This window comes from Balaenoptera physalus, assembly GCF_965194825.1.
Source record: "Balaenoptera physalus genome assembly, chromosome: 11".
Lineage (NCBI taxonomy): Eukaryota > Metazoa > Chordata > Mammalia > Artiodactyla > Balaenopteridae > Balaenoptera > Balaenoptera physalus.
The window spans coordinates 110,144,060-110,162,133 of record NC_138896.1 but is presented as its reverse complement, the minus strand read 5'-3'; positions in this window follow the sequence as shown (position 1 = coordinate 110,162,133).

Below are 18,074 nucleotides of genomic sequence, written 5' to 3'. Positions count from 1 at the left end.
TCTGAGAAGTCCTGCAGTAAGGAAAATCCAGTGTCTGATGAGCTCCTTTGGCCACACAACCTCTAGCCCCTTTCTGTCCTGTGATGACAGTAGAACCCTCATGGAGGCGGGTTGATAAGCTCAGCCCTGGACCGCGGCGCTGCCAGCACACGAGGGACAGGCGTCCACTCTCAGATATGTCACCCCAGTGTCCTGGCACTTCACCCACCGGGTCCCACATGTGTTCACAACGGACTTAAATGTTTTAAATTGTAAATGTTGCAAACACACAAAAACCGTTGAGAATAAAATGACAAACACTCGTAAACAAAACACGGTTTGTCAGCATTCTGCCTCTGTGTGTTTCAGAGAGTGTGTGCGTGCGTGTGTGTGCGTGTGTGTGCGCGTGTGATTTAAAGCAGCGGAACCTCGGCAAAAGCTGCCTGAGTCTCTTTCCCATCCTCCTCCCTCTCCATCCTTAGCAGAAACCGCTGTACTGAGTTCAGTATTTCTCTTTTCCATGCGTACCCTTATTCTTTGACTGCGTGTGTTCTTGCATCGCTAAATAATGTATAGCTCTGCCTTTCACGTCTTATGCTTTCTGCTCTAAGCATGAGTCTTAGGTTTGACTCCTGAGCTGCTGCATGATATTCCACCCGGCGAAAGACCGCAGTGTGCGCTCTGTTACCTGGTTGGTGGACGTCTGGGTTGCTCCCCACTTTTCTCTGTAGTAAGTGAAGCTTCAATGACAATTTCTGTGGGTGTCTCCTTGTTACACGTGTGAGAATTGGGGTGGAGTTGCTGGGTCGTGGGCTCAGGGTCTCTCTACCTGGTATCACAAAAGGGTGGACCCGTAGATACTCTGTCTGCAGTGCAGGAGAGCTCCACTTTCTCTGCACTCTCACCAGTGGCCGATGTTTCCAGACATTCATTTAATTGTATGGGGTAGGAGCCCCAGGCCTGGACCCGTGGGGGCCTGCGTCCCAGCTGTCCTCCAACTGCGTGGGTGATTTGGGAGAGAGCCTGCAGCACTGCCCAGCTGAGTGCAGCCGTGGCCTTCCCGCTTCCAGGGAGGAAGGCTCTGGAACGTTGAGGAGCTGACCCCTGCACATTACTCTAGCAAAGTACCATTCTCAGGCAGGGTCCCCCGCAGACCCCCAAAGGACTGGTGACCCCGCCCCCCAAAGTCCAGGCCTTTCCCAGAAGCCATAGCAGCTCTGACCTGAACTCAGCAGTCCCTGGTACTGAAGTCTGGGTGCTGGGTCGTAGTTCAAAGGTTTGCCAAGGTCATAGCACTGCCTGCCCCATCCCTTCATGCAGAGAAGCCCCAATCTCACACTTGAAGGTCTAGATTTGGGGTATGGTATCAGTCACCCCCACCCAATCTAGAAGATCACAAGGCCTCCTCTGTACTTCCTTAGGTGCCACAGACCTTTGATCTTGAGGCTCACATACGTGGTGGGTGAGTTCTCACATCCGGCCTGGGTTTGTGTAGAAGGTGGGACTGTCTGGGAATCCCAGACTTTCAGTGGCAGGAAAATGCCTGGCCCGTTGTAGGTGCTCAGTAAACATGCAGAGAATGGCACGAAACACTCTTTTTTTTTTTTTTTTTTTTTGGCTGTGTTGGGTCTTCGTTGCTGCAGGGGCTACTCTTCGTTGCATTGCGTGGGCTTCTCATTGCAGTGGCTTCTCTTGTTGCGGAGCACGGGCTCTAGGCGTGTGGGCTTCAGTAGTTGCGGCACGTGGGCTCAGTAGTTGTGGCACGTGGGCTCAGTAGTTGTGGCTCGTGGGCTTTAGAGCGCCGGCTCAGTAGTTGTGGCACACGGGCTTAGTTGCTCCGCAGCATGTGGGATCTTCCCGGACCAGGGCTCGAACCCGTGTCCCCTGCGTTGGCGGGCGGACTCTTAACCACCATGCCACCAGGGAAGCCCCACGAAACGCTCTTTAGCTCCCACCTCCTTGGTTCCTGCAACCCTACCGCCTTTCCTCCTGTTCACCGGCCACCCCCTTCCCTCTTCCATGAACTACGTGTTTCTGTCTTTTGCCTGTCCTCTGGCTGGGCTGTTAGGCATCTTCTTTATGATTTGTAGCAGTTCCTTACATATTCTGAACAATAATCGTTTGTCAGTTATGTGCATAGCACATATCTTTCCCAGTTTGGAGCTTGTGTTTTCATTTTGTTTATTGTGCCTTTTGTCTTACAGCAGCTTTAAATTTTAATGTACACAAAGTTCTCAATCTTTTCTTTTGTAGTTTGTGATTTTGTGTCTTATTCAATAAATCCTCACCAGAAAACATAAAGATATTTTCCTGTTTTTTTATAAGCCTTAAAGTTCTTCTTCACAGTTTAATTCTATAATGTATCTTTTTAAAATATTGTGTGATTTGGATTAAAGATTCCTTTTTTTTCTGCAGGGATAACCGTTTCTGTTTTCTGTCACCTACCCCACTGGTCTGCAGGTCTTTTCCTTCTGTGTGATCTGCCTCTGGGTTCCCTGCTCTGTCCCTTTGGTGTCCTCTTACTATGCCGACATCTCACCATTTTAGGTACTAAAGCTTTGTGGTCGATCTTAATAACTATCTTGGCAGGTCCCCACCCCTTTGCTCAGGATGTCATAGCTATTCTTAGTCCTTTGTTCATCCACATAAATTTTAGGATTAGTTTGTCATGTTCTATAAAATTCCCTATTGGGATTTAACTGAGATTAAATAGGGACTTCCCTGGTGGCACAGTGGTTAAGAATCCGCCTGCCAATGCAGGGGACATGGGTTTGATCCCTGGTGTGGGAAGATCCCACATGCCGCGGAGCAACTAAGCCCGTGCGCCACAACTACTGAGCCTGCGCTCTAGAGCCCACGAGCCACAACTACTGAGCCTGTGTGCCACAACTACTGAAGCCCATGTGCCACAACTACTGAAGCCCGCGCTCCTAGAGCCCATGCTCCGCAGCAAGAGAAGCCACTGCAATGAGAAGCCCACTCACCGCAACGAAGAGTAGCCCCCGCTCACCGCAACTAGAGAAAGCCAGCACGCAGCAATGAAGACCCAACATAGCCAAAAATAAATAAATAAAATAATTGAGATTAAATTAAATTTATAGATCAATATGGGAGACTTGTCATTTTTACGATGCTGAGTCCTGTCATCCGTGCACGTGGCCTATCTGCCTAATTTACTTTGGTCTTCTTTTATGTTTTTCAATAATGTCTTATAATTTTCTTTACAAAGATCATACACATCTTTTGTTAGGTTTCTTTCTAATCCTATAAATGTATTGTTACTGTTCTTGGTGCCTTTTTAAATTAAACGTTCTGACCACCGGCTGCTGTGGTCTGGAGATATGATTTATGTCTGTGCTTTGACCTTGTGTCCTTTACCAGCTGCACCAGGTTGTTGTAGGTTCTCTGGGACTTTCAGTGGAGCTGATCTTGTAATTTGTGCATGATGAAAACTTTCACTGCTTCCTTTCCAATCCTTATGCATTTAATTTCTTTTTCTTGTCTTACTGCACAAGCTGAGACTTTTCGAACAACGTTGAGTAGCTGTGGTGACGGTGGGTGTCCTTGTCACATTCCTGACTCTTACTGGATCATGCTCTAATATTTCATCATTAATCGTGACTCTGTAGTGGGTTTTTCGTGTATACTTTGTATCACTCTTAGGAGTTCTATTTTATTCCTATTAAGAGTTTTTGTTGTGAATGGACATTAAATCATATTAAAGTGCTTATTCTACATATGTGAAGATGATCTTATGGTTTTTCCTTTAGCCTATTGAGAATAAATGTGGTAATAGTTGTTTTTAATGTAAACACCCTTACATTGCTGGAAGAGAGTTATTTGGGTCACATATTTGGAGACGATTATCTGGAAGTGGTCCAGCCTGTGGGGCAGTTTTTTCTTCTGTGGAAATAAATGAAGGCCGTCTGAATGAGAAGAAGCAAAGGCTGTTTACATAGAGCTTTCTGTAGCAGGGGAGTCGGCCACCATCCCTTGCGTTTGGCCGAGACTCAAAGGCAGGCAGAGGGGTGGGAGAGCTTCACCCAGGAAAAGGGAAGGCTCCAGGCGCGCTGCTGGCCCGGGAAGCTGGAGATGGCCCCCTCGGGGTCAGGCAGGTTCTCTGGTTGGTGCTCAGTTGGAAACAGGGACAAAATTAGGGAAGCTGTCCGTGACTGATCAAGTCCTGGCTGTTTGGGGCCGATTGTTACGGGCTATTGTTTGGCTTCCTGGACTGGTTGCTGGAGACTGTGGTCTGGCTTGCAGGGGGCCGCTGGCCACCTGGGTCCGTGTCTGTAGGTGATGGTCCGTTTTCCTGGGCTGGTTGCTGCGGACTGTGGGTCCAAGTTCTGTCTCTGTATGTGGTCTGGCCATGGTCTGTTTGTATATTCAGCCTCTGCCCTCTGAGGGGTCTCAGTTTCCACCCACATCTGCCCAGGGCCAAGGCTTCTCCTGCGGGAGCCTTGGACTCTGAGCCTTGCTCTTCCGAGAGCAGACCGCCCCTCACACACCCGCGCCTCCCCAGCGACAGTCTTTGTGCTGCTGCCGCTACCCGCTTGTTTGTGGCTGGTTCACTTTTCTCCTGGGTCTAGATCCTGGCACTCTCCCCAACCCCCGTTTTCTACCAGTTCCTCTTGCCTTTAGAGGAATATTTGTTGGATTTTATCTACTCTTTCTGTGTGTTTGCAGCAGGGGATTGTCAGGCTTTGCAGTCTGCCAAGTTGCTGGTACCAGAAGTCTCCAAGCATCTTTTAAATTGGGAAGCATTTTCATTCATTTTTTTTTGCTAGAAAACACTCATTAGCTGTGTCTTGCAGAGGGCTCGAGCTGGCAGCCCTGAGCAGGATCTGGCCCTCAGTCATGTTTTTGTGCAAAATGAAACCGAAAACGGTTTGTTAGAGCCCTGATGTAGGTGCTCTGCAGAAAGCACACCCGTGGTGTTCGCCAGGTATTTGGAATTTGTGGTCGACTGCTCACAGAAAGATCCCAATCCCTCCTGCACCCTTGCTCCCCTGCCACGCGGTGCAGCCCCTCCCATAGGGTCCCCCTCCCCAACCTCTGGGCCGACTGGACCCGCTTTGGTCAGTGGATGTGGCAGAAGTGGTGGTGTTCTGGTTCCCAGCCCAGGTCTCAGGAGGCCTGTGCTTTCCACCGCGGCTCCTGCACTGCCCACTGCCGCGTGGACAGGCCAGGCTAGCCTGCGGAGGACGAGACACGCGTGGAGAGAAAGGCTGTGTCGGGAGGGCCTCCTGCTCAGGCTGCCCTCGGCCACCGGGTGCTGCAGGGGGCGAGCCCACATCACAAGCTCGGTAAATGGCCGTCTACTCATGTACAAGCCTCTCGGTTTGGGTGGCTTATTCTGCCACGAAAGCCAGCTGGCCCAGGGTTCCTGCCCGCCCCTGTGCCTGGGTTTGCCGTCGTGGCCGCTTGTGTCCCAGACCTGGTACTGGGTCCCAGACCTGGTGCTGGGTACCCAGCCTGGGTACCCAGGTCAAGCATGAGACTGGCCCCTGCACCCAGTGCTCCTGGGGGCCCCGAGCTGCTGCCCTGGACATGGGATCTGCAGTGTGAAAAGGGGACGAGGGGTGGGGGATGGGGGCGGCAGTCCTTGCGGAGAGAGGGAGGAAGGCCCTCAGCTTGCCTCAGAGGAGCCGGGGGCAGGGGTTGGGCCAGGAGTGGGGACAGAAAGGTGTAGGGTTGGGACCCAGCTTCCAGCCACAGGTCTGACGCTAACTTGCCGTGTGACTTGGGAAGTCCTGTCTCTCCTTTGAGCCCAACTTTTCTCATCTGACTGCAGAGGGCCTGGGATGAGATGCTGGTCTCCGCTCCCTGAAGAGGCCCGGAAAGCCCAGTGGCTGGGGGGCCCCTGCTGAGCTGGGTGTCCTGCGTTCTGGGGTTCTTGTTTGGCGAAGAGCAGACTCCTTCCCTTCTTCCCTGCTGCCCTCCCTCCTCCTCTGCCGTGACCTGGTCCCTGAAACTTGCTCCCAGGTGGCTGACGGCCAGTCCCCACGTGGAGTCCCTGGGCTGCGTAGAAATCCCCACTCAAAGCTTCCACTGCTGGAGGCCCAGGCCCCTCTCCTCTTTTTGTACGTGATCTGGGAAGACCGAGCATCCTCAGGACCACAAGGACTGAGCGGATGCTCTGAAATTTCAGGTGTCAGGAGCCTGGTCCAGAGCATTGCCTGGGAGCGTGATCTGTCAGGTACACGTGGTAGCAAGCGGCAGGATCCCACCACAAAACCACCTAAGCAGAGAGTGATTTTATGTTGGTCTGAGCTGCTTAAAGGCCAAGGGTAGATCTCGTCAGGCTTCAGGCTGCAAGGATGCTCTGCCGCTCAGAAGATGCTGATCTCACGCCCCCTCCCCCAGCGCGGCTCTGCCCATCCTCTCCCAGGTTGGCTGAGTTGGCCGTCGGCCGCTCCAGGCTCACAGCGGAGCAGGAAGAGCGCTTCTCCTGCGCAGCAGAGGGCCGAAGGCGCTGAGGGTCAGCTGCACCTGAGCCACCGGCTGAGGGAGGGAAAGGGGGGTTTTGAAGGAAAGTGGGGGCTGGTGCCACAGGAAGGGGGACGGGTGCTGGGCAGGTGAAGATGACAGGTGTCTGCTCCTTGGGACCCTGGACGCTTCCAAGTCCTCCTGGGTTAGTCCTGTGTCAGGTGGGAAGCGAGGAGGGCCAGGGCGCAGTGTGTAGCTAAGGACACAAGTCAAGAGAAGACGACACCCCAGGGGCACTGGAGAGGCCTCCTGGGTGGGACCAGGGCAACCCGGGAGTGGGGGAACCAGACCGTAAGCCCCCTCAGACACCCCCCACCCCCACCGGAGGAATCCCGGAAAAGCACACAGCTCACCTCCTGCTTAAACCCCTGGGGGCAGCCCATTGCCGCCTGCACCTCCAGGTGAAGGTCAGACCCTTGGTGACCTGCCCTGGGCCCCACCCTTGGCCTCCTTGCTTACTAGCCCTCCACGGGGTAGGTCAGGTTTGCGCTACAGCCTGCACGTCTCCACGCCGCGTCCCTGCAGCCAGCTCCCACGTCCCTTACCTGGCCACACCTGCACAGAGCAAGCAGATAAGAGGGGTGCATCCTAGGTGCCAGGCATGTGCCCCCGTGGCCACGCCTGGCAAAAGCCACAATCCTGTCTTCTGTTGTGGTCGATCTTAAGAGCAGGAAAAGGCCCATTTGTTTGCTTTCAGCAGGAAGAATAGCAAACCCAGAGCTCTGTGGTGACAGAAGAAACGTGCCCTGTTCCCTTGTTATGGCCAATCCTGGCTGACAGAAGTGGGTTATGGGGAGACGGGAGGCCCGCGGGGGAGGCCGAGGCGCGAAGGCGGGGGCCCTGCACGAGGGAGATGCTCAGGCAGCCCTGCACCCGGAGACCCACCTCAGCGTTAAACACAGAGCTGAACGCTGCTCCCCGTGCCAGATCAAGCAGTGGAGAAGGGTTAGGGTAAACCCGGAAGTCCTCTTAACCCTCCCTCTGCCGTTTTGTACTGCCCTCCCTGCGCTAATCATTTTTAAATGATCTGTTTTCATCCTGACCTTTTTTTAAATGCGCATACATATGCATATATAATTGTAGTTTAAAAAATAAACGGGATTACATTATATTATTATTCTATAATTTGATTTTTTCAGTTGACAGTATGCTTCTGAGATCTTTCTAGATCTCAGTGTACCTTTATCACATTCTTTTTAAGAATATGCTATAGTTTTTTAACAGTTCCTTAATCAATGAATAAATTATGTCCAGTTCTTTCTTTTTGTGTGTGTATGTGTGCCCCTGTGCACGTGTGTGAGTGCATGTGCATGCATGTGTGTGCCCAGTACCTCCTCTTCCCTTCTCCTCATTTAGCAGGAGGCCTTCCTTGGGACCTGCTCCCCGTCACAGCCCGTCATGTTCTGTGGGACCCCAGCCCTGGCCTCCAAGGTGGTGGGCCTGTGACTTGACCCCATGTGCCACTTAAGTGTGGGCTCCTGGAGGGTCTTGGGCTCAAGCCGGGCCCATCAGGGTCCCTCAGGAAATTTCCATACAGAAGCGAGTTCACCACCTGTCGGGAGGACACCAGGGCTCCTGCAAGCTGCCCCCGTGTCAGTAGCAGAGGCCAGCGAGGTGGTCACAGGGAGCTCCCTGTGCTTCTTGGTCTCTGGATCTGGCTGCCCTCTCAGTTAAGTGAGCCCAGATGGGCCAGCTCAGGTTGGGTTTCTGCACTTATTTAGTGCCTACTGTGTACCTGGTACAATTTTAGGGCAGAAGTGAAGGCAGGGTCTCTGCTCTCGTGGAACTTACAGTCTGTCCCCACATCAACTCGTGGGCCATCGTGTCACCTTCCAAAGACGGATGCGGTTCCTGGGATAATGTCCCAGCTTTGGGAGGCGAGACGGCTGTAGTGACGGGCTGTATAGGGAGTGATGGCAGGAATTCTACAATCGGCTGGCTGCTTCTGATGGTTCAGGGGGGTTTACAGGAAAAAAATGGAAAAGCTCAGGGCTTTAAAATCTCAGCTGAAGGCACGTCAAGGAGTTAGAGAGCTGCTACCATGTTCCTAAAGCAGTCCCTTCTCCTTTGAAGTGACAGGGCTGAGAGAGCCGAAACGAGACTCTAGATTTGATCGTGGGGTCGCAGAATTACAGCCTAAATCGAATTAGCAGCCACAACAGACCTGCTACATAAAAGCCAGGCGCTGGTTGGAAAGGAGGGGAACCCTGAGGAGGGGAACAGGGCCCCTTGTCTGAAACCAGCCTCTTCTCCCCATCTGAAGAGACCAGCCTTCTCTTTCTCAAAGACCCTGGAGTGACCTCCCATGAGCCAGTGTCTTTGCAATAGGGTGCCAGTTCTCCTCAAGAAGTACTCCTGCACCCCTGCTGCCCGCGGAGCCCCGTGTGCACCAGGAAGCAAGCCCAGCGTCCGGCCGGCTGATGCCAGGTGCTGGGCGTTGCGGCATCACGCTCAGAGCCAGGTTGTGACGGGTCAAGAGTTGTTACCGTCTGTCTTCTCACCGTCTCTCCCAGTCGGCCCCCAAAGAGCAGAGACCGCCTTCCTCTGCCCCTCCACGCCAGCCACCTCCAAACCACCTGTGTGCACAGCTCACCAGAAGCTGTTTTCTGAGCACCACAGCCCTGACATTTGTACACTTATGTGTGAGTTATGTGCACATTCTAAAGTCAATCCATACAATAAATATTAGCAAAGCTTAGTTTCTTCCTTATTCATTAGGTTATATGTCTCCAGGTACTTTATTTGGCCCTCCTGCCCCCAGGTAGAAAAACTATTGTCTGTGCCTGCCTGACCTGCATCTGTGTGTCTGTGTGTCTGTGTGGTGCAGGGTCCAGAGCCTGAGCAGAAGGGGGTAGAGTCAGAGGCTGGAGAAAGGGGGACCCTTAGGCAGAGAGCTGCGGGGATGGGTGGAGTGCCCTGGGGGAGGGGCTGGCTGTGCAGGCTGCTGGGTGGTGCGTCTGAGAAGTGTCCCCGGATTACAAGCCAGCCCTCGAGGCTTCTTCGTGGGCGGAGGTCCTGTTTGCACACCTCTTTCACGTGCCTTCAGCTTCTGGGCTTTTCTGAGTATGACCGTCTGCAGAGACGCAGGGCTGCATGGGGGAATGTTTTGTCCTTTAAGTAGTAAAAGAAGAAATGATGCTTGAAGGCAGGTCTCAACCTCAGCACTGACATTGGGGCCAGATCACTGTCTGCTGTGGGGACCATCCTGCGTATTGTGGGATGTTTAGCAGTATCCCTGGCCTTTAGCCAGTCAATGCCAGAGCACTCCCATCCCCAGGGTGACGACCAGAAGCTCCCAGGCATTGCCCGCTCCCGGGGACACCGTCCTCCTGAGTGAGGATGGCTGGTTTAAGGAAACTAGTACGGGGAGGGGTCATTTCCTCAGCACAGAAATCTTGGAATTATGGGATGCAAGGATGTAAATATTTTCTTAGAAAATATAATTTCTAATTATAAAATTAGAAATTATTATAATAATTTCTAATTATAAAATTAATACACTATAGCTGCAGAAAACTTGGAAAATGCAGAAATGCACAAAGAAAACAAAAAGATAGCCCATCACACCCTCCAGAGATAATCATTCCTCATATTTCATTTTATAATCTCCTGTCATTGTCTATGCATATAAATAGACATATTTTCTATTTTTAAACAAAAGGAGATTATAGTGCACACACTGTTCTGTAACAGACTATTTCTGTTTAACGATGGATGTTGACCATCTTTTCATGTCAATGAATGTAATCCTACAGCACAGACTTTCCTGGCTGTGGGTTGTGACTGTGTGTGTAATAATTTAGTCATTCCCCATTCCTCCTGAAAACATTTATTTTTATTACACAATTAGTGTATATTTATTGTAGGAACATTTTAAAATGGAAATAACCACAATGTAGCAAGTATACGGATCACCCACAACCTCACCAGCAGTGGGTAATCAATGTTCATAGCATACGGCCTTTCTTACTTTTCTTACAAAAACGGATTTGGGGGGTATGTACTACTTTATCTCCTGTTCTTTTCACTTAACAATACTACACTGATGTACCTACTCATATGACATCATTATCGATGGCTGCATAGAATGCCATTGTGTGAAAATATGTGATTTTATATAACCAGCGATTGCCTATTAGTTGATATTTAGGCTTCTTATTTGCCATTCAAAAAAGGACCTCAATAAAGGGATTTGTAGCGAATTATTTTTTTAGGACGAATTTCTACAAGAAGCATGGGTGGGTCAAAAGGTACACAAAGTGGGTATGGATATGGGAGGTGAAATCGCAATCTAAAAAGCTATATACCACTTTGTTTCCACCAAGAAAGCATAAATGCCCATATTCCCACACTCTTGCTAACACTGAATATAATAATAGTAATAATAAAGTGCCAATTTTATAGGTGAAAATGATAGCTGGTTGTTTTAATTTGCATGTACTTGAATACTAATTAGGCTGAACAGGTTTTTAAATGCCTTTTGGTATTTGTATTTCTTCTATTGAAAATTGTTCATATTCTTTGCTCATTTTTCTATTTGTATGTTAATATTTCTTTGATTATTTATATGTTAAGGATATTAACCCTTTCCCTGGACACATATATTACGATTATTTCCTCAAGTAATCTTTCTCTTTTTCATTTCGTTTTATTTTTCATTTTGTTTGTTTCATCTGTTTGATAGAAGTTTAAGATGCTTATGTAGTCAAATCTGGTACTCTTTTGTGATTTTTGCTTTTGGTGTTGTGCTCAGGGACGCTTTCCCCATCTCGTACACTCATCTATATTTTATGGCTTATTTTTAAGTTAGTTTTTCATTTTTTTCCTGGAGCTTATTTCCTTGTGGTTAGATGACGTTATGGAGCAGAACCACGTTTTCTGGCCCCCCCTGACCAGCGCCCCTCAGCCAGGAGGTGGTGGAGGGCCGTGGCCTCCCGCGTTCCCCCCAGCGGGGTCTGCAGCTCAGCGTCCCCAGCACACGTGTCCTCGGGGCTTCGTAAGGAGCTGTGACACCGGGGGCGCCCAGCGTCTCCTCAGTGGCCGTCTTTTCAGCAGTTCCCTGTCCATCCGTGAACTGAATCTTCCCGGGCCACTTTTCAATGATGTTTTCCAAGTCAAAAAGATAAAAATCCCAACTGGATCTCGAGTTGAATTGTGTCATCTTCAGAGGTTAGTTTGGGTTGAATTTATACAAATGCCACATTAAGATTAAACCTTCCAAACAAGGAGAGGGCACGTCTCTAAGTACTCAACTCTTCCTTGAACTTTTCTGAAGGCTCTTTTTGAAAGCTTTTGTAGTAAAGAATGAACTCTTCAGTTGTATGGCATTGAGGACAGAGAACTGGACAGCTTCTCCATTTTTGTTTTTTTGTTGGCAGGGTTGATTGAGGCATTTTGATGGTCCGAACTGTCTATTCCAGGGGTGTTGCAAAGGAAGGCGAGTTTTCTGTTTGCAAGGTTCAAAGTTTTCTACCCCCGTCCTTCTGCCCCACCCCTGATTACTCTCCATATTCACACACACCCACACACAATGTTATTACTAATATTATTCAGAATCTTTATTGCTTTCTTTTGCCTGTGTGGTCTCTCAAGATTGTAAGAAGTGAATTACAGTTCTCAATCAGAGGAGTATTTTTGCCAAGCCCTCTCATGTTTCTGGGAGTTTTTACTTCCTATACTTGACTGTGATTTGTTGCGTTACATCTCATGACAGTTTGGCACTCTTGTCTGTGTAGCGCTTTTTGCCTTATATGTGGCTGTATCTGAAGTTGGTATTTGACCCGTGCTTTCCTTCTGATTTTATATCCTGGTGTATTTTTATCTGTTGTAACTTCGCTTTGCAAATGTCTGCCATGAACAGCCTTTAGTTTGATTTTGTTTTACTCAGTGGGAAAAGGTGGACTCTTAAGTTGGGTTTGCTTTATACCGATTGTAAAACACTAAGTTAAACACGTGTTGTAATTAATAATTTCAGGCTAACATCTGTCATCTTCTTTCCTGGTTTCTGCTTTTTAACTGCTTAAGATTCTATTGCCATTTTATTTGCTTTTTATGTATGTCAAGGTTTTGGAAAGTTCACATGTTCTGTTTTTAGCTGAACTCATTTCAGCTTTTCAGACACATTCTTTAGCCCTTATTTTTCTAGATGTCAGAGACAACAGCCAAGCACAGCATCTTTGGGGGTTTCCCTACTTAAGACAACTATTAGGGACTTCTTTGGTTGCAAGAGACAGAAATCCAGGTGAAATTGCCTTAATTTCCAGTGGGGGCGTTGGCTCCCGGGGTGTCGCAGCTTCGGCCGGCTCCCAGGGGTGTGGCAGCTTCGGCCGAGGCCAGGTCACGGGCACCTTGGGCCCCGCGCACATTTACTTTGTAATTATCTGTTTGGAGGTCTGGCTGAGGCACTAACAGGGTGGCTCTGTTAGGACCGTCTCCTGGGCAGCGAGCTGTGTGGTCTGAATGAAAGGACTGTCCCCAGGCCCCGCGGTTGCTCTCTGTCCCTAGAGGATGCTCTGCGTTTCCTGGGATTGGTAAGTGGGGTCGGAGCGTGTTCTCGCGTGTAAGCTGCTCTCGCTCAGGTGGTTTTGGGATGTACCGCGATGTGCTGAGCGGTTTCCACTGCGTGGACGCACCACGCCCCGCCGACCCACGCGTTCCTCCTTGAAGCACCTTCTCCACTTGGTCTCAGGAGAAAGGCCCCCTCAGCCTTGTCTGGTTTCTTTCTCTCTCTGACTCTTCACGTGGGGCCCCGGGTCAGGCTGGGGCCTCTTCTTGTATCTGTTACACAGGCTCCTTCGGGGGCTTCCAACACCTCCCAGAGCCCCGCAGCTCCCCGATCTGTGCTCCTCCTGGGACCCGCCCTGTGCCCACAGCAGCCCCTCACCAGCCCCGCTGCACAGGTGTGTCTGCGTTAGCCGCGCGGTAACATGCCCACGGACCTGGTGGGTCAGGCAGTGAAACGCTCTCACAGTTCTGGGGGTCGGGCTCCCGGCATCGAGGTGTCCGGGGGCCCCAGAGGATCTGTTTCCTGGCCTTTTCCAGCTCCCTGGGCTCGTAGCCCCACCGCCTCCTCACGGCAGCTTCGATCCCTCTGTTTCCTTCTGTGAGTCTGAGCCACTGCCCCCGTGTAAGGACGTGATCCCATGGGCTGCCCCAATAATCCAGAATCACCTCCTGGAGCTCTCGCGTCCCCCCAACCCGCTCTTCAGTCTCCCTCATCTCGGATGGTGGTGAGGTCAGCCCTGCCCCTCCCTCCTCTCCGGTTCTCCCACCAGCCCGTCGGCACCATCTCACGGCCCCGCCGAGGTACACTGGGACCTGGACACCTCCCAGCTGCCCTGGGTTAATGCCATGGCCTCCCGCTGGGCTCGGCCGGCAGATCCTCAGTGGCCACGCACTGAGGGCTGTCTGCGCCTTTGTGGTCTTATTTCCTGCCCGCCTGCCCCCCCGCTCTCTCTGCCTGGAGCCCCCGCCTCCTCCTCCCTCAGGCCTTTCAGGACCACCACTGACCCCCACCCGCTCTGCTCTGCTCTGCTGTGGCCTTATCCCCTCCCACGTGCCACACGCGTGGGCTCCACTCACTGCGGCTCACGAGGGGGCTTGGCCTCGCCGCTTACGAGTGACCCCGGGTAGAGCTCAGTCCTGGAACGTTCAGGACATGTTGCTGAGCGGGTGACCGGGGAGTGGACGTGGGCGGGCCCAGGGCTGGGTGCCCGGGGAGGCTGCCTGGGGCCACGGAGCTTTGGTGAGCAGGATGGTGGGCGTGAGGGCAGAGCCGTGCTGAGGGTGGTCCTTCCATCCGCCAGGCTGAGATGGTCCTTCCATCCGCCAGACAGGGCAGGGGAGGGGCGACATTGCACGGCTGGGATACTGGGGGCTGGGGGGGCCCCGTGAAGAGGGCTGTGTTCAGGAGGCATAGTGTGTGGCTGTGTGGACCTGCCCCGAGTGGGAGGGTCTGGTCACCATGTCCATGTGTGCAGGACCTGTTAGGAGTGCGTCCAGGTGTGATTTGTGTGCGTGTGTGTCCTCATATGTTTATGAGTGTTGTGTGTCTGTGAGCGTGTGTGTGTGTGTTTACGTCTGTGTTTGAGAGCATGAGTGTGTGTGTGTGATGTCTGTGTGTTCATGTGTGTCTGAGGGTGTGTCTCTTGGGCATGTGTGTGTCTGTGCATGAGCGTGTCTGGGTGTGTTTTGTGAGCGTGTGTGTGCTGGTGTCTGGGTGCTGAGTGAGTACCTGGGAGTGAGCGTGCGAGTGTGTCTTTGGGTCTGGGTGTCCAGGGTCCTGTGCGCCGCAGCATGCGTGTAGAAGCGTGCGTGTAGCCCGGGCAGTGCTCTGGTTGGCCGTCCGGGGGTCCAGGTGTGGCCTGGGCGGGGCCCGGACCTGTCGCTGTCACAGGCGGGCCTGCAGAGCAGCCAGCACGGGGCCCTCGCCGTCAGCAGGGCCGCGAGCGTGGGGAACTGATGGCAGGGGACCCATGAGGCACCCCCCCCCCCGCCGTCCCGTCCGTTGTTGGCTCATCCGCTGTCCTCCCACTGCCTTCCCGTGCCTGAAGGAGGCTTCCCCGTTACCACCGTCTCTGCCGTCACGTGGCTGCTGGTCTCCTTCCTGCTCCGAAGAAGCTGGCCTAATTTCCTCTCTGGCATTTTCTCCCCAACTCCACCAGATCACGCGGGGAGGTGGCCTCAGGCAGGGGGGGACCAGGGGGCCACCAGCCGCTTCCCGGCCGCGTGCCTGGGTGCTGTGTCCCCGCCTGAGCCTGACAGGCTGAGCTGAGGCGCGCCGGGACGGACGTCCCTCCTGTGCTTGTGCAGGTGGACCCAGGGCTGACCTGGGCACCCTCACAAGTACAACCCCCAGCAGACGCTTTCTGCTGTTCTTCGGGCAGCTCCTCCCGGGGGAGCATGGACCCTTACTGGCCCCCAGGGATGGCCTGGCCAGAGGCTTTCTCTTCCTGCTGGGGTCTGAGGTCGGCAAGCTGGTCTCCCCAGCGCCTGCTGCAGCCCCTAGCTCCCCACCCTCACGTGGGCCTCTGAGCCTCTTCCTTCCCCAGGACCCTCTGTGGCCAGCAATGTGGGCAGGAAACAGGGGCCAGCATTGTCCTGGCAGGGGCTGGGCTCTGGGGAGCACTGGAGTACCCGTGGTGGCCCTGAGGGGTGGCACCCGCTCAGCGCCTTGGACCCAGAAAACTGGTAGAGGCCCCGTGTGCACGGCCTCACCTCAGGGGGCCATGGGGGCACCCCCAGATGCCCTGATTCCACATGCAGGGCAACTAGCTGGAAACTGACCTGGAGAGAGCTCAGGCCACACCCTGCTGTGGGCCCCCAGGAGGTCCTGGTGGGCAAGACCCCAGGGAGCAGGTTGCCAGTGGTTTGGGGGTATTTCTGGTGTTTAATTCAGCCTTTCCTTGACCCTCTGACCCCTGGACCCTTGGACCCTCTGCCCCCAGGGTCTCAGGTGGCTGCTGGCGCGGGCTCTGTCCTGCAGACCTCCAGCCCCTGCCTCTTCCCATGCCTGTGCCCCACACCGTCAGAACGATGCTCCTAGCCCCCAGGGGGTCAGCAGCTACAAGGGGACCAGCTCGGGCCATGTCCACTCCACTCATGTCCCTCTGGTGCCTGGACGTCGGTCACTCTGGGAAGGACAGGGTCTGGGCCTCTGGCTCCTGCCAGGCCCAAGAGTGCCGTCCTGCGGTCCCGGACCTGGGGCCGCTGGGGCTGATGTTGCGACCAGCCTGCATCTGGCCAAGGCCAGCTTTCCAGAGAAGCGACATCTGCACCCGCAGGTCCCTCCCGCCCCTGGTCTCCCCACGGCCCTGGAGGAGGTGGAGGTGGCTGGAGTGGGCAGGCTGCTCCGCACCCCCGTCCACCGCCAGGCCGGGGTCACCGCAGCCGCCGAACACGTGAGCCAGCCAGACAGTGCCCTCCAGCCCCACCCCTGGGACATCTGTGCCCCCAGATGCCCCCCACCCCCAACACTGGGCTTCATTTTGTCCTTGTCATCCCCTGAAGACGGCTCTTGTCAGCCATAGGTCTGGAGGGGCCGTCTCATTTCCACATCTGTTTCCTCCAGTGTGCCATTGATGGATGGATTGATTGCAAAACTGGCCACAAACCCTGCCCTGCCCTGTAAGCACGCCGCTTCACAGTGGGGCTCTGCGGTTCCTCCCATGCAGCCGGGGTCTCTGTCCCAGCTCCGCATGGGGCTCGCTGAGGAGGCTGGACCAGCTGCTCTCCTGGGCTCTGACCAGCTGGCTCTACTCCTTGGGCGCTTTCTTCCCTCAGTGCCGCTGCGTGCCTTGGTGCTGCTGGTCTCTGGGCCTCAGTTTCCACATCCCTGCAGTGGGTCTCCTGGCTCGAAGTCTCTGTCCCGGTTTGCGGAGCTGGCGTGCAGGCTCCTGGGCCTCAAAGCACCAGAGCTGTGAGCCTGAGCGCGAGGGCCCCAGAGAGCAGGCGGGGACGGATAGAGCCCCTGCCCCACCTGCAGCTCTGGGAGGGATTGTCTCACGCCCTCCAGACCAGCTGGGGCTTTCGACCTACCTTAACCCCTTCCTGAATCCTCCTCCCCCCGCTTCACTCAGATCAAGATGCTTCAGGCCCGGAAAGGTCCCTGAACTCCCAGAGCTGGTCAGAGGCCCTCCTGGGGCTCCCACAGGGCCGTGTCCCTCCCAGGGTGGCGCTCGGGGATTATTTTCATGCTGGTTTGCCGGGCGCGTGTCTTGCGCTGGACCATCAGCTCCGCGAGCGCTGGGCTGTCCGCTCACCGCGGTGCCGCCCCCAGGGCCTGGTGAGTGCCGGCGGCATTGGCGGTGCCCAGGAGATAGTTGCCAGCTGGACAGATGCTTCTCCAAGTGCTTCTGGTCTGGGGACGAGCGGGGAAGGGCCCCGTCCCCGGGGCTGCCCTGGCGACCGTGGCCGGGCTGCGCCAGGGGCGGGAGACGTCAGCCAGCTGAGAGGGGCCCTCGAGGGACAGGTGCTTCTCAGCTGCAGGCGCGCGCCCCGGCCCAGGCTGAACTGGCTGTTCCCGCAGCCCCCGTTTCCTGGGCTAATTGGGGAGGCGGAGGAGGAGCCAGAGAGGGGCGCGCTCTGTTCTGGGCCCAGACGAGAAGCCCTCAGGGCTCACTCCTGACAGTGGAGAGGCGGACAGCGATGCAGGGAGATGGCACACGTGTGCACGTGCTGTAGGTCTGCGTGTCGGGTCCTCCTGGCCTTGTGACTGAGCTCTACATGCGCATTTGCACGTGTGTGTGTGCTCTTGCGTCTTTGTGTGAATGCAGGCATGTGCCTGTGTGTGTATTTATTTCTGTGAGCACGAGTACATATGTGCCTTGTGTGTGTCAGTGTGTGTCTGTGTCTGAATTTGTGTGTCTCTGAGGACTTGCTTTTGTGACACGTCTACTTGTTCCAGTGTGTATACTTATTCGTGTGGGTGTTGTTTGTGCCTTGTGGGTGTGTTTATCTGTGTGTGTGTGTATCTGGAACCGAGTGTGTGTGAGTGAGGCGTACCTAGTGAGCAGTGATTGAAGTGTGTGTGTTTGCTTACCCCACCCTGCCGGTGCAGAGGCCCCGTTTCCACATGGGGACGGGGGACTGTCCCTTGGAGCCGCAGC